The sequence below is a fragment of the Rousettus aegyptiacus genome, unplaced genomic scaffold (assembly GCF_014176215.1).
Source record: "Rousettus aegyptiacus isolate mRouAeg1 unplaced genomic scaffold, mRouAeg1.p scaffold_m13_p_15, whole genome shotgun sequence".
Lineage (NCBI taxonomy): Eukaryota > Metazoa > Chordata > Mammalia > Chiroptera > Pteropodidae > Rousettus > Rousettus aegyptiacus.
This window is the reverse complement of record NW_023416290.1, coordinates 33784284-33798919: the sequence shown is the minus strand read 5'-3', so window position 1 is coordinate 33798919 and position 14636 is coordinate 33784284. Positions and strand designations below refer to the sequence as shown.

Genomic DNA, 14636 nt, shown 5'->3' with positions numbered 1-14636 from the left:
GATTGCTTGGCACTAAAAAGAAAGGGCTGTTACTTAAGAAAGGCCCAGCTCCCCAGTGCTTCTGTGGCATTGTAGCTGGTCTTCAATATCTGTAGATTTGTAGAGTAAATGAATTAGTCCAGAAACATTAAACCAAGGCTTAGGGGCTTTTTCCTGGAAGCACCATGTTTCAAGTCAGAGGCCACGATTCAAGTCCTGGCTCCTGAGCCCCCTGGCTGCATGATCATGAGTCTGTCTCTTATACTTTGGTTTCTTGGTTTCTTCGTCCATGAGAGGAATAGTAATCCCTGCCAGCCTACCTCTCAGTCAACAGATATTTGTTCTACATGCCATTGTACTCCAAAACCTGAGCTAGATGCTGGGAGCCAGCAGTGAATGAGACACTATGGTCTCTGCTCTCTTGCAGCTTACATTCTAGTTCGAAATTGTATGTGAACAAGTAACTGCAAGTGTGACAATGTCACAATCAAAAAGCACCTGGATTTATGGGTGCATTTACCAGGAAACCTAACCTAGCCTGGGAGGTCAGAGGAGGCGTCCTTGAACAAGCAACTTAAGCTGCAATGCAAATGATGAGTAGCAGTCAGACAGACCGAGTGGGGAAGTGAGAGCTGGTCTTGTAAAGGAAAAGACCAAGGCGGGGAGAACATGGCGCGTTGAACCAAGAAAGGGGTAGAGTGATCGGGAGCACGAAACCACACGGGGAAAGCGGAAGGCACGCTCGGCTCCTTCTAAGGAGATAACATGAATAATAAGGTGTGAACATTTCTCCGGCCAGGTGCCTTTACTTTATGTGCATCATCTCATTTTTCTCTCCCAGTAGCTGCTAGGTCACACAACTATTCATTGGTGGAGCCAGAACCCAGACTCAGGCAGCCTGCCCCAGACCCCTCACGCGGCAACGTGCTTTAGGTACAAGCTCTGTGCAGACTTGAAGGCAGTATGCCAATGTCGCATATGGACAGTTTAGACCCAGAAAGAATCGTCTCTTCCCAAACCTCTTTTGGATATTTCTATTTTTGTAGGAGGTGTTTCCCAAGGCTGCAGAGAATGTAAAAAAAGAAAATCAGCTTCTTTTTAAAGAAATTCATGAGGAACAAACAACTTTTGGTCAGGCTGTTCTCGCTCTGGTCAACATCCTGGCAGGAAACTTCTAAGCACAAGAGACTTGAGAAGGAAGGAGTGTTTTCCCTTGCCTATAATTTGGTTTCCTGTTTTGCCCACCAAAATTTGCATAGACATTTTTTAAATGCTTTTAAGAAAAGTGTGTTTTTTAAAGTCTTTTCTGTGAGACAAGATTGATGTTGGTGCACCATCGGCCTCAAGGATCGCACAGGATCAGCTCGAGTTGCTGGAATATAAACTCTGCTGTCCTCTCCGAAGCCTGTTCTGTGCACCTCGCCTGTTCACTTAGGAACATCCACTTCTTCCTTGTGCTCTTACGTGTTCCTATGGCGCTTCATCAAGCCTATTTGCTTACATGCCTGTTACTCTACTAGACTCCGCTTCTTGGAGACAGGAACTGTCTGACTTGTGTTTATCCCTTTGTTTGTATGGTGCCCAGCACATAGCAGCCACTCAATAGATGCTTCTAGAATGAATGTCGCTCGAAGGACATCAGCATTGACTGACACCTACTCTGTGACAAGCACTATACCAGTGGCTTTCATGTATTATTATTTCATCAAATTCTCACAAGTCTTGTAAGCCATCAAATCCTGACAACTTACAGGCAATCACTCTTATTCCTCAGTTTTTAGACAAAGAAACAGGGACTCAGGGAGTTAAGTGAATCACACAGGTAACATACAATTGAGCCAGGAGTAAAGCTCAAGTGTTTTTCCCCATTATACCTCTTTGCCTCCACTCCTAAAGTGGCAGATGGAAGAAGCCCGCAGGCAGAGGGTTTCCTGATCCTTATAGGCAATGGCCAGTTTTTAAAAGCTCTTTCCCTTTTTGCATAAGACTTGCTTTGGGGCAACTCCAGCAGGATGAGGTCGTAGGGGAAATAATTGCCTTCATTTTCTGCAGTGTTTCCTAGAAGAGGCAGCACGGAGTTGGGGGAAGGAAGGAGGCTGTGGGTCAGCCAGGCCAGGGTCCAAACCCCAGTTCTGTCACTGACCAGCTGTGTTACTCTGGCAAAGTGTCAAGCAGCCCTGTATCTTTTATAGAGGGATGATCATGCCTACCGTATAGGAGAGTGAAGAGTCTTCAGAAATTTCAGGCAGAGCGGCTGGCGCACAGTGAGTGCTCCATAAAGGATAGTGGTCTTTAATGTGATGCTGTTCGGGAGGTGCCAATGTCACGGCGTTGGCTGCCCTAGCTGAGCCTGTCCTCTAGCTCTAGCAGGCACAGGGCACCAGGCACAGGTTTGGCCCTTTGCCTGGAGCACCCTTCTCTCCCTTATCTACTAGATGACATGATCCTCCACAGGACACTTTCTCTTATCACCTTTAACCCTGCCGTGCAATAGCACAATACCTTTTTTCGTGTGTGTGTGCGCGTGTGCGCGCGTGCGTGTGGTTTGTTGATTGATCGGCTGGTATAAGAGGTATGAGCCAGGAGTCAACAAGCTAGAACCTGCAAGCCACATTTATCCCTTCCCTTATTTTTGTATGAATCACAAAATAACAATGGTTTTTACATTTTTAAAAAGCTGAAAATTTTTTTAAAATATTGTTTAATGACAAATAAAAATCAGAGAAACTTTAAACTTTAGAGCCCATAAATAAAGTTTTATTGGCACACGGCCACGTCCATTTGTTTACTGCTGCTTTCCTATTACAATGGCAACGCTGAGTAGCTGCAACACAGACTGTGCGGGCTGTAAAGCCTGAAACATTTCCTATCCAGCTCTTTACAGAATAAGTTTGCCAATCGTGGTATAAGCAAACAACAACAGAAGATTCGTCATGCAGAACTATCTAGCCAGACCAATTCCTCTTCTTTCTTCTCACTCCATCTCCAAATACAGCCTCAGATCAGAAAAAATACTTTTTTAAAAAATTGAAGTAACATTGGTTTATTACATCAGATGTGCAACATTATAATTCACCATCTGTATATAGAATTGACTCTTAAACAGTGTGGGGATTATGCGCACAGACCCTCATGCAGCCAAAAATCAGTGTATAACTCCTGATTCCCCAAAACCTTAACTACAGTTGCCCCTGCAGTATCCTCAGGAGATTGGTTCCGGGACTTGAACAGACACCAGAATCCACAAAGCTCAAGTCCTTTATATAGTGTAGATCAAAGCATGCAGCCAGCCCTTCACATCCTAGGTTAGCCGAATCCACGAATATGAAACCTGGGGATACAAAAGGCCAACTGTATATTTATTGAAAAAAATCCATATATAAGTGGACCCACATAGTTCAAACTTATGTTGTCCAAAGGTCAACTGTATTACTTCATGCTCACTACCGAAAGTCTAGTTTCCACCTACCACCATACTGTTGACTCCCTTTACCTGTTTCGCCCTACCTGCAACCTTCGTCCCTTCAGAAATTATTCCGGATTAACACACTGCAAACGCTCCCTGAGAACTTCATACACACACACCATTCTTCCCTCTCATTTTGTTTGACTTTATCACACCTTAGCTCGGCGCAGAGCGGGGAGAAAGGAGAAGGTGGAAATAGATGAGGAGAAGAAAGAAAAAGCAAAAGAAGAGAAGGGGGAAGCAGTGAGAAAGATAAGCGAAGTCATAAATAAATGTGTCGCAAACCAGCAGATCCATAAAGAGCCAGGAAAGAGAAAGGCTTAACAGAAATTTATAAATTCCTCTGCTTTCTCTGCCATGGACACAATCGTATCATCTTTTCTTCAAGAAAGCATAACAGTTTCGACAAGATGGCAACAAGAGGCTATAACACCAGTTAGAGAAGATGATTAATCAAGCAACTGTTGTTGAAACAATTTAATATTTACTCAACTGAGGAAATGATCAGCTGACAGAGATGAACTCAAAACTCCTGGCAAAATCTGGCTGTCTTTGCAAATGAGCTAAGTCAGAACATTCAAAAACTAGTCACCAGATCCCATAAAAAGAAAGAAGCTGCAGTTTTAGCATTAAAATCTTAATTTTGAAAGACTATAATAATCAACAAGCCCTCGGGGGGAGGGGAAGGATGTTATTTTAAAAATTAAAATGAAAAAGTCTACGCATTCATTTGATTAACATAAATCTTTATTAGTAGAAAGAAAAGCCCCAGTGATCGTAATACCAGAGATGATCCGGTTTTGTTCTCTATGACTAGGGACCTCAGCAAGATTTCTGGGCGCAGACATAGATAGGCATTGTTAAAATACCAGAATAAGCCTAGCAAAGCATTCCTCCATTTTAAAACAAAGACCAGACATGAAGACCACAAGGACGCAAGTGTGTGCCAAATTCAAGTCCCACTGGGCTTTGTTTTTTCTGAGCGGGCACATAATACAGAGGAGAGATTTAATCTAAGCAGGACTCACAGAGGGATGTGAAAAGCCGAAGAATCTCATTTCCTCACCTCCCAGGAACTCGCTAGTAACAAAACATAAAAAAGAGAAAGCAGAAAAGCAAAAGGCAAAGCACTACAGTAAGATTAGTAAAACACTTGCAACACTGGCTACACCCTGGTTCATCTGTCATTTGCATGTGCTCCTGGATCTCCCACTTCAGCGCCTCACTTTTTCCATTTGGGGGGGGGGGTGTGGTCACAAATTTATGTAAAGACTGTAAAGGGCACCCAATGGTTCACTGCCACAAATTAGTAAAGGGTTAGATAAGGAGGAAATATAAAGGAATCATTCTAATCAATACTCAAAACTGTCAAGGTCACAGAAACCAGGTAAGTTGAGAAACTGTCACAGCCAAAAAGAGTCTAAGAAGATACAACAACCAATGTAACATGGTATCCTCGATGAGATACTGTAACAGGAAAAGGATAGCAGGTAAATACCAAAGAAACTTGAGAGAGTATGGACTTTGGTTGATAATAATGTATCAGTGTTGATTGATTGTGACAAATCTACCATTCTAATATAAGATGTTAATGAAGGGAAACTGTGTGCCAAGGTTTGCTATAAATATAAAACCAATTTTTAAAATAAAGCTTATTTTTGAAAAGAAGAAACCATTTATTCACTTAGTGTTTAGTGAGTGCCTACATGTCAGGCTCTGTGCCACGATTCTCACTTAAAGCCTGGAGTTCCAGTGAGTTTGTATCCCTCAAACTTTCCAGTGGTCTCACAACTATAAAGGCTCAGGGAGTCAGCTAACTCCTTGAACTTTCAGTAGCCTAAGTCAGTGTTTTCTAAAGAGAAAATCACTATGAGATTTAATAGGTGTTATTAAGAGAGAGAGGAGAGAGGGGTGGGAACAGGAGGAGGAGGGGAGAGAGAGAGAGAGAGAGAGAGAGAGAGAGAGAGAGAGAGAGAGAGAGAGAGAGAGAGAGAGAGAGGGGCAGGTGGCTAGTGGGGGATAGAGAAAGAGAAAAAAGGATGGTCTGTGGTTAAAAAGATTTTTTTTAAAAAAAAATTAGATTAAAACAAATTAAACACAGGACTTCTCAGGGCTGTTATTTACTTATCCAAATTACAACTATTTAAAAAGGAGTTATAGAATACTTATTTGATTATGAAATTCTTTTATTGCAGCACACCTCTTGGGACTAGCTTCCTTCCAAAGATACTTTTGAAAGCACTAATTATGCAATCTGAAAAGAGGACTAAAACAGCTGAAAACTGCTAAAGGAAGGGCCTGCTACAAAAGAAAGAAACAATGAAAATGATTTAATTAGTCATTATTGATTTTTAACAGGTCACTTCAGGGATCTCAAAAGCAAGAGATGTTGCCAGATTAATTTCTGAAAAATGCTCATTTTATGCCCATGGCCTTAAACAAGAGCCTAATAGACTATGTATCTTGCTAAATATAACTGGATGAGGAAACTATTAACATTAGGCTCAGTTGATGTCCTTTGTTGCTAAACAAAAGGCATTTGTATCTCAACCTTTTGAAATGTTGCACAAATTTGGGTGGACAATGACTATTTGGTCAAGATTAGTTAATGCAGACATGCATGAATCCTTTCTATCCGGGGAACAAAGCCAATTCCGCTTGCAAATAACTGCAGACACCCAGCTGTATCTTGGACAGTTCATATATGAGATGCTGTGCATTTTAGTCCCTTAGTGCAACTTTTTCAAGTCTAAATTACATTTTAATTTAATCAGCTTGGGCAATTGTATCTCTTCGGCTAAGATTAAAATAATAATCGGTTCAAACTGTGCAGGGTTTTCTTGCAAATTTGATTCAAAATATAACAGATGATAAAGAATAAGACTTGAATCTTGACAACACAGCTTTGTTATAGAATACATTAGTAACATTTTTATCAACCTCTGGTTGCTTTAGCACAGTCCTTGAGGAAACGAAAAAATCGTGTTTGAAATGTATTTAAAATAGCAGAAAAAATAATTGTTGAGGAAACAAAAGACCTGAATAGAGCAGCAGAATAGAGTAAGGAATCAGAATTGAGCAGAAAGAACACAGGCTTTTTGGAGGGTAACAGGCATGGGTTTGAACCTTAGATCCTTCCCCTCAAAACTGAGTAACCTTGGGCAAGTCACTTTTGGAACCTCAGCTTCCTCACTGGGATCAAGAATATCAACCTTTGCTCGGTTGTTGTAAAAAACAGAGATAGTACTTGCGAAGTGCCATTTACAGAACTTAGACACTATACTCTCAGCAAATGCTCATTCTAACAAGAAAGTACCATCCATTCTTAAACAGCAAAGAGTTTAGCAACGATATAAGCAAATATCAACGCAAAACAACTGGAAGCCAGGTTTATAGAAAATAGAGGGAGAGAAAAAATTTAGGTCAGCTAAAAAGTGAATGCTCTGTGGAAAGAACAACTTTTTGGAAGTCAGGCAAGACTAATAAACTTTCAGCCTTTTGGCATAACTAAACTCAATCACAGTGGTTCTGCTTAAGTCAATTTTAAAGTGGACTTCCCTGTACTCCTCAGATCAAAGTCTTCTAAAACTAGCACATTCCTAGACTCAAAAGAGAAAAACTTTTGGGTCTTCAAAAATGATACAAGGAAAGTGAACCAAAGAAATGTTTCCCAAAGTGCATTCTGGATATTATTCAGGAGGAAAAAATTATAAACTGTTAGCATTAAAATCTGTTACATTAAAAAACATTAAACCAGTTTTTAGACTTCTTTAAAAAGTAATGCATACATATGACAAAAATTCAAACAGTTGAAAAGAGCATAATATGAAAAGCAAAATCTCTTTTTGCTTCATCTTCTGTCCCCCAGTTCTTCACAGAATCAAGGATTGTTACCAATGTCTTGTCCATTCTTCCAGAGCTATGGTATACATTTGTAAGCATATTATTTAATCGAGATATAAGCAAATATAGGCAAATAGCTTATACGAGTTGCAGCACACTAAGCATACTTTTGCATCTTCCTTTGTTCACTTAATGTACCTTAAGGAAAATAGCAGTTCGTTTAGTGGTCCTCAACCAAGGGTGAAGTCTAGTGGTATTTTTGATTGTCACAGCTTGCGGGGTGGGGCGGGTGGCGCAGGTGCTACTGGGAACTAGTAGAGTTCAAGGATGCTGTTAAACATTCTACAGTGCACAAGAGAAACTTGACAGCAAAGAATTATCTAGCCCAAAACAGCAATGGTGCTGCTGTTGGGAAACCTTAATTTAGATCAATCTCATTTTTTTAATGGCCATATACCATTCCACTACATGGATGAATCATAATTTATATCACCAGTACAATATAACCAGTGCAATACAGTGATTTTTTAGGTTGTTTCAAGTCTTTCACTAAGAAAAAAAAAATCTGAAATGACTACTCTCATGCAAATGCAGAAGCCTTTTTATCATAAATATTGTCGGATGTCCTCCAAAAATGATGTAGTTATGTACATTGCCTTCAATAATGCATGACAATTTCTGTTTTCTCAAATCCTACCCAAACTGGTGTAATAACATAATTTTTTATATTTGCCAGTCTAATTGGTTAAAATTGAGTTGTTTAAATTTGTGTTTACTTATTATAAGTGAAGTTGACTTTTTCATACATTTAACATCTGTTAACTATTTTTATAAACTATTTGATCAGTTTTATTTAATGCAGGACTTCTCGGAGCCTTTATATTATAACTCTAAGAGATATCATTCAGTACTTCCCAGTTTTTTACCCTTATAACCTTATTTTTCAAATAGATCTTTTGATTAAATGTAGTTCTGTAAAATTCTCTTTGAGAATCACTGAATACAAGATGCCAAGATAAGATTGACTTGTGACAGAATTCTGTAAAATTTCCAAGGAATGAATACGTGATTAAGTGACTTATCAATTACTTGGTGGCGTGCTTAGCAGATAGGGAAATCTCTAACCCGTGATTAGAAGCAAGATCGATCAAAGTTTAGTTTTATCTGTCTTTATTACCCTTCCACCAAGTGTACTAATGAAGATTCTTTTCTTAGTAGGTGACTGAAACCCAACCAACTCTTACTGGGCTAGGCAGAGAAAGAGAGGGGTAGACAGAGAGACCGAAGAGATTGAGACAGAAAGAGAAAGAGAGGAAGAAGGAAGGAAGGAAGGAAGGAAGGAAGGAAGGAAGGAAGGAAGGGAGGGAGGGAGGGAGGGAGGGAGGGAGGAAGGAAGGAAGGAAGGAAGGAAGGAAAGGAAGGAAGGAAGGAAGGAAAAGGAAAAAAAACCTTATTTACTAATATAAATAAACTTCGTGAAGGTCTGCAGTTCAGCTATGCCTCATGTACAGGTGACATCAACAGTGCAAACTCTGTGAGGTTTTTCTTTCCTGTGCACGCGTGCTCGCTGGCTCTCTCTCTCTCTCTCTCTCTCTCTCTCTACCTTGTTTTCCTTCAGGTAGTCCTATGACATGGATATTTTTACATTTGTGTCCCATAGGCATCTTAAATTGCTATTATAATCTTGGCTTCTTTTTTCTTACTGTTCTAATTGAGTGTCCTTGGCTTCCTCATCCTCTATATCAGTGGTTCAATCCTCTTCTTTATCCACTCCGTTTGTTCTGTTTAATATACTCTTCATCTCAGACAATTTGTTCTTCATTTCTGATTGGTTTCCTTTTATAATTTTCATTTTGATCTTAATAGTTTTTATCTTTTTGTTGGAGTTCTCACTGAATTCATCTACACTTCCCCTAAGTTCATTGAGCATCTTTATTACCAGTGTTTTGAACTCCACGTCTGTGAGATCGCTTGACTCTATTATTTCTGGACCTCCGTTCTGTTCTCTCATATGATCTCTGCTTCTTTGTCGTCCCATTTTGGCTCCATTTTGTGTCTGTTTGTATGTACTAAGCAAAGCTGCTAAGTCTCCCAGTCTTATTAGTGTGGAATTGTGAAGTAGCTGTCTAGTGGCACAGTTCCCAGAGGGGTTCAGCTGCAGGCCAAGTTTATCTCCAGCCTGGGCTCCTCCAGGCCACCTGTTAAAATTCAGTAAGCAATCCACAGATGCTGCGCTTATAGTTGCCTCAAGAAACCATGCCAGAAATCAAAGCCACCTGCCACCAGTATGAGCCTTGGCAGCAGGAAGCACCTGACTCACTGAGGACACAGCCGGATGTGGCTTGGATAGTTCCGTGAGTTGGGGAGGCAGAGTTTAAGGGAATCCTTTGGGCGGAGCGACCTCTGTTATCCAGTTTGGTGACTTCTCATCTATGGCAGTGCTGGATCCGCACGCTGGAAAGGAAGAGGGCTCAACAGAGGAACAATGGATACCACTGGCACTTCTGCCCAGGAGAGAGCCTCACCCCTGGCCCTCACCCCAAAAAATCAGTGTCCCCTTGTAAGTCCCTGGTGCCCCTGTGGAGCCAACCCAGCACTGGTGCTCAGAACAAGAGAGTTCATCACTGGGAAAGTCCGCTCACAGACGCAGCCCCTTTAAGAGGCGTTTGCAGCTGCTGTAGGCTTTGTCCCACTCAGCTGCTGGGTACTGGGCAGCCTCATGTCTTTGCCTCGTCCTACCTTCTACTATTGCAGGCTGATTAATTATTTCTCTCCCTAGTTTTAGGGCTTCTATTCATCTAGATCCCAGGTGACTTTCCTTGCTGTTTGCTCCATGTTTCTGTCACAACTTCGATTTGGTCATAAGAGGAATAAACAAAGCTTCTATCATCTACGCCATTTTTTCCCCATCTCTCCCCTCTTCTATTTAAAGACCCTCGTGATTGGCCTCATACAAAAAATCCAGGATAATTTCTGTGTCAAGGTGGCTGATTAACAACCTTGACTCTATCTACAATCTTAATTCCCTTCACCATGTAATGTACCATGTTCACTGGTCCAAGGATTATGACACAGACATATTTGAGGAGATATTCTACTTACCGCACAAATTAAAAACCTAATGACAGCATCACTAGTTTCTCCTGGACCATCAAAAGGACAAATGGCATTTTAATTACTGATTATCAATGATATTAAGCGCTCTGAATGTATCGGGTAAATGTCTAAAGCTTTTAAATGTTTCGAGTGCTCAGGGAACAGTTTACATGGACATGGAAAGTCTCTCTGTAAGCTAACTCCTAACTTAGAGGTAATAAATTCACCGAAAAATATCAGGTTACTTTACAAACTGGATGTTTATTTTTGAATAATTCAGGAAATTTTTCACATTGTTTAATTTCCGTTATATCTTCTTAGAAACTGTATCGATCATATACAATATAACCATAGCATCCCGTGAACCCATCTATTAAATTTTGAAGTGTAAAATACCCATAACATAGAACCCAGAAGGCAGAAAGCACATTAATATACAGCAAATCATTATTTTTTTCATAATCAACAGGAGAAGCTTCTTCACTGTACTAATGAAATTATTTCCTCCTTCCCTGAAGGCAAAATGTATGCTTAAAGTTGTCCAAATACGTAAATACAATGATGAATAGGGTTTCCTGAAGATATGTCACTAAATGAAAAAAAAAAAAAGGTGAACTTTATGGTATGTAAATTATGGTATTTAATTATAGCTCAATAAAGATGTTACTAAAAAATGTTCAGAGAATCATAAATGGTGCATCTGCTCTAATTAAATAAAAATTAAGCCAAGCCCTTCAATAATACATTTATATTTATTTAAATAATTGCATTTATATTTATTGAGACTTTTTCTCAGTATTCTATACATATTAACTCATTTGATCCATATAATCACCCTATAATGTAAGTACTCATCCCCGCAGATAAAATAACTGTGACTCACTCAAGATCACACAATAGTAAATGGCAGAATTGGGATGTGAACTCTGTTATTCTTTGAAATTTTGTCAATAAGAGAAACAATGCAATCAGAGAAAATCATATATTACTTACCCCCAAAACATTTCATTTAGTAATGTAAACTGATTTGACATCAAGATGAAATATAAATATCTCCAAAATCCACTTTGATGCATAATTATCACTAGAATCTCTATGTCATGTAAAAAACATGCATCTTTTCCTTTTGTCACTAATTCTATTAAACTAATCTGGTGGGGGAAATTGAAATATATACAAGAGACTAGGGAAGATTTCAATAGCATTTTTTTTCATTGTCACAGAATAAAAGGCAATATATATCTGTTAAACAGGACACAAAAGAGTTAGATGGCAACAATTCATGCTTTATAGTAAAGATGACATTTCTTTGCTCATTTGTTTTAAAATTAATCTCCAGAGTCCTGCCCAACACTCACAAACCTAATCTTTTGTGTCTTATCAGCTACACAAAATACTGTCTTTTCAGAAAATGATGGTGCGCTTATTCTAAAATGTTCCTACATCCAAGGACATATTCTCATCTCTCTCACTTTGTGCTATGTGTTTCATAGAATACAAGAACAGGGAAATGGCATAAAACTGCATCAGAAGAGCAACGCTACTTGGCCAGGAGGTGTGCCTATTTTAGGATTTCAACTACAAACAACAGTTGTCACAATCTTAACCCTGAACAAGGTGCATGCCTGCAAGCCTGTCAAAGATGTGGAAAAGAAAATGTGGCTACTAACTAGTTTCTCATCTTTGGCTGCTCTCTTCTATGTCTCACTTATCCAAAACCTCGGGCTTCATCTCCGCCAAGCTGCCTTCCTGACACTTTCCTGCATCTGTTCTGCACTTCACCTTTGAGTCTTGGTCCAAGCTGCCCAAATCCTTGGAGCTGTCAGCATGTTTCTACTGAATCCCTCCTCCCCATTATCGCCCACGACACACACACACACACACACACACACACACACACACACACACAGTTTTTTCTTCTCTAACTCTCTATTAAACTCACTTAATTCCATGAAATTTTCATTAACTAGCTTTCATTCACTTATTTAATAATTTTATTGAACTAACATCTACTTATTTAGAATAAAAACAATGTGCCAAATACTACCAAACAAACTTTAAATTACTATTTCTTCTACGCAATTTTGTAATCATCATAGTGATTGTGCATATTCATATGATAACTCTCTGTCTCACTCTCTGTTCCGTTACTAAATAAGGACTTGCTGGATCTTTTCACCCATAAACACTCTAGACTCTGGCATACAACTGATTCTCAGTAAATTCTAGTTAACCTACTGAGAAACTTATGCTGTGAAGAGGAGCTAGTCTATCTATACTTCACAATAAGAGAAAGTAATTGCCCCTTGTCTCACATTTCTGACTTTTGACCCATCCTCCTCTCTCCCCCATCTTCTTCACCAAAACAAGCTTGAAATATACACAATACGTGACTATATAGCCCAAATTTACCAAAAAGCTGAAACCCTGAGGCCCAGAATCCTAGTTCTTTGCCTAAAAGACTGCTCATTAACTAAATGACATCTTAGAGTATGGTGGACCAGGTGGACCAGGAGACAAGATTTGAGTCCCAAGTGCTGCCACAAATCAGCTGTGACATCCTGGACAAGCCACAACTTCTTGGAGGTTTAATGTCCTCATCTGTAAGATGGAAATGCTGGTATCTGCCCACAGAGGCTTCTTGGGAAGATGAAATAAAAAAGTGTTTTGAAACCTACAAAGACTTACAAACAATATTGACAAACCTCTTCTGTCTTCCTCTGGTCCATTTACTGCCTTTCAAAAAGCCCCAGAGCACCTTTCAAACCTCATTCCACATTGATGAGTCAGCCCTTTAATCTTTAACTTTTGGCGCTAAAATTTTAAATCAAACCTCACAAAAGAAAATCATACTGATTTTCTTCACAACCCAGTCATGCCTCAAATCTCCGCAACCTGGCTCCCATTCTCAGAAATCTAATGAAGCTGTACCATTAAAGGTCATATATGAACTCAATTTGCCAAGTCTAAGAACTTTTTTTCTTACCAATCTACTGGTCACTTTTTTGCTATCAATCAACTTTTCTTTCTCCACTTCAGAGACATAGCAATAGTGTGGTTTTACTTTCAATTTGCAGATCCACCTTCTCAAAACTCTTTATCTACACTTCTTCCTCCTTCTACCTCCTAATCAAGGCAGTGTCCACTGTTCTGGCCCCACCCTCCTCTTTGCCCTTCCATTCTTACTTCGTGGACTCACCCTTCCCGAGCAAATGATTCTCATTTATAGCTTTATTCTTGATCTCCTTCCAGGCCTATTGGGTGCTCCCATACATGTGGCCTACCATCAGCTCAACCATGTCATGTCCAAAACAGAACATTATTTCTCCCCCAACTAGCTCTTCTTTCTGCTTTCTCTCTCCCTTATTCCCCAAATATGGTTAGTCACTCAATTCTAACAGTTCTTTCAAAATACCTTGTCCAAACCCTAGTTACAATATGAAGAGCTATAGTATTAGTTCTACATCTATCTTACACCCCAGTGGGTTTACCTTATTGACCAAAGAGGGTAAGTGCCAGTTTTGATTTGTGTTTTAATTATATGCTAAATTTTAAATTTATTAAAAAAATTTTTAAATGACAAATTTCTGCTAAGCATTTTTTATACATTGTCTTAGGAGGAAGGTTTGAGTATTATTCTCATTCAATAGTAAAAAATGTATGGTAAAATATTATATAATAAGTGTTTTTCAGATCAACGGACTGGGGTCTACAGCCATGCCACCTTGAATATGTCCAATCCCATCTGATCTCGGAAGCTAAGCAGGGTCGGGCCTGGTAAGTACTTGGATGAGAGACCACCTAGGAAGACCTGGTGCTGTAGGCATTAAAAAAAAAATCAGATCAACAGGCTGGGAATGATATGATTTGCCCCAAAATATTAACGGCACATATTTTCCAACTTTGTTAACTTCTGCCCAAACCAAACTGACTCCTGACTCAAAGTGAGCTCCAGATGTCCAGGTCTTAAAGATGGGGTCTATTTTATTCCTAGATGTCTAGGGATTCAGTACCTCCTCTACAACTCATGCCCACCCATCCTACCCCACCCACCCCAATGTTCCTGCCTAGTGAACACACGAACTCTGGTGAAGAAGCATTTCTTCTCTTTTTTCTGCCACACACGACCTGCTCACTTTCTCCACTGGATTGCTAAAACATCTTCCAAGCATCACCATTGCCATCGAACCCCTGCCTTCCAACCCAGTGAGCAAGAAAGTGTTCGTTGTTCCACTCGGGAACTAGAACCTAG

General features: G+C 39.7%; 1 pseudogene; it reads left to right on the top strand.

Annotated features, from left to right (window-relative positions):
- Window positions 1-14091: 14091 nt before the first annotated feature.
- Window positions 14092-14210, top strand: LOC118612336 (annotated as a pseudogene).
- The last annotated feature ends 426 nt before the right edge of the window (window positions 14211-14636 follow it).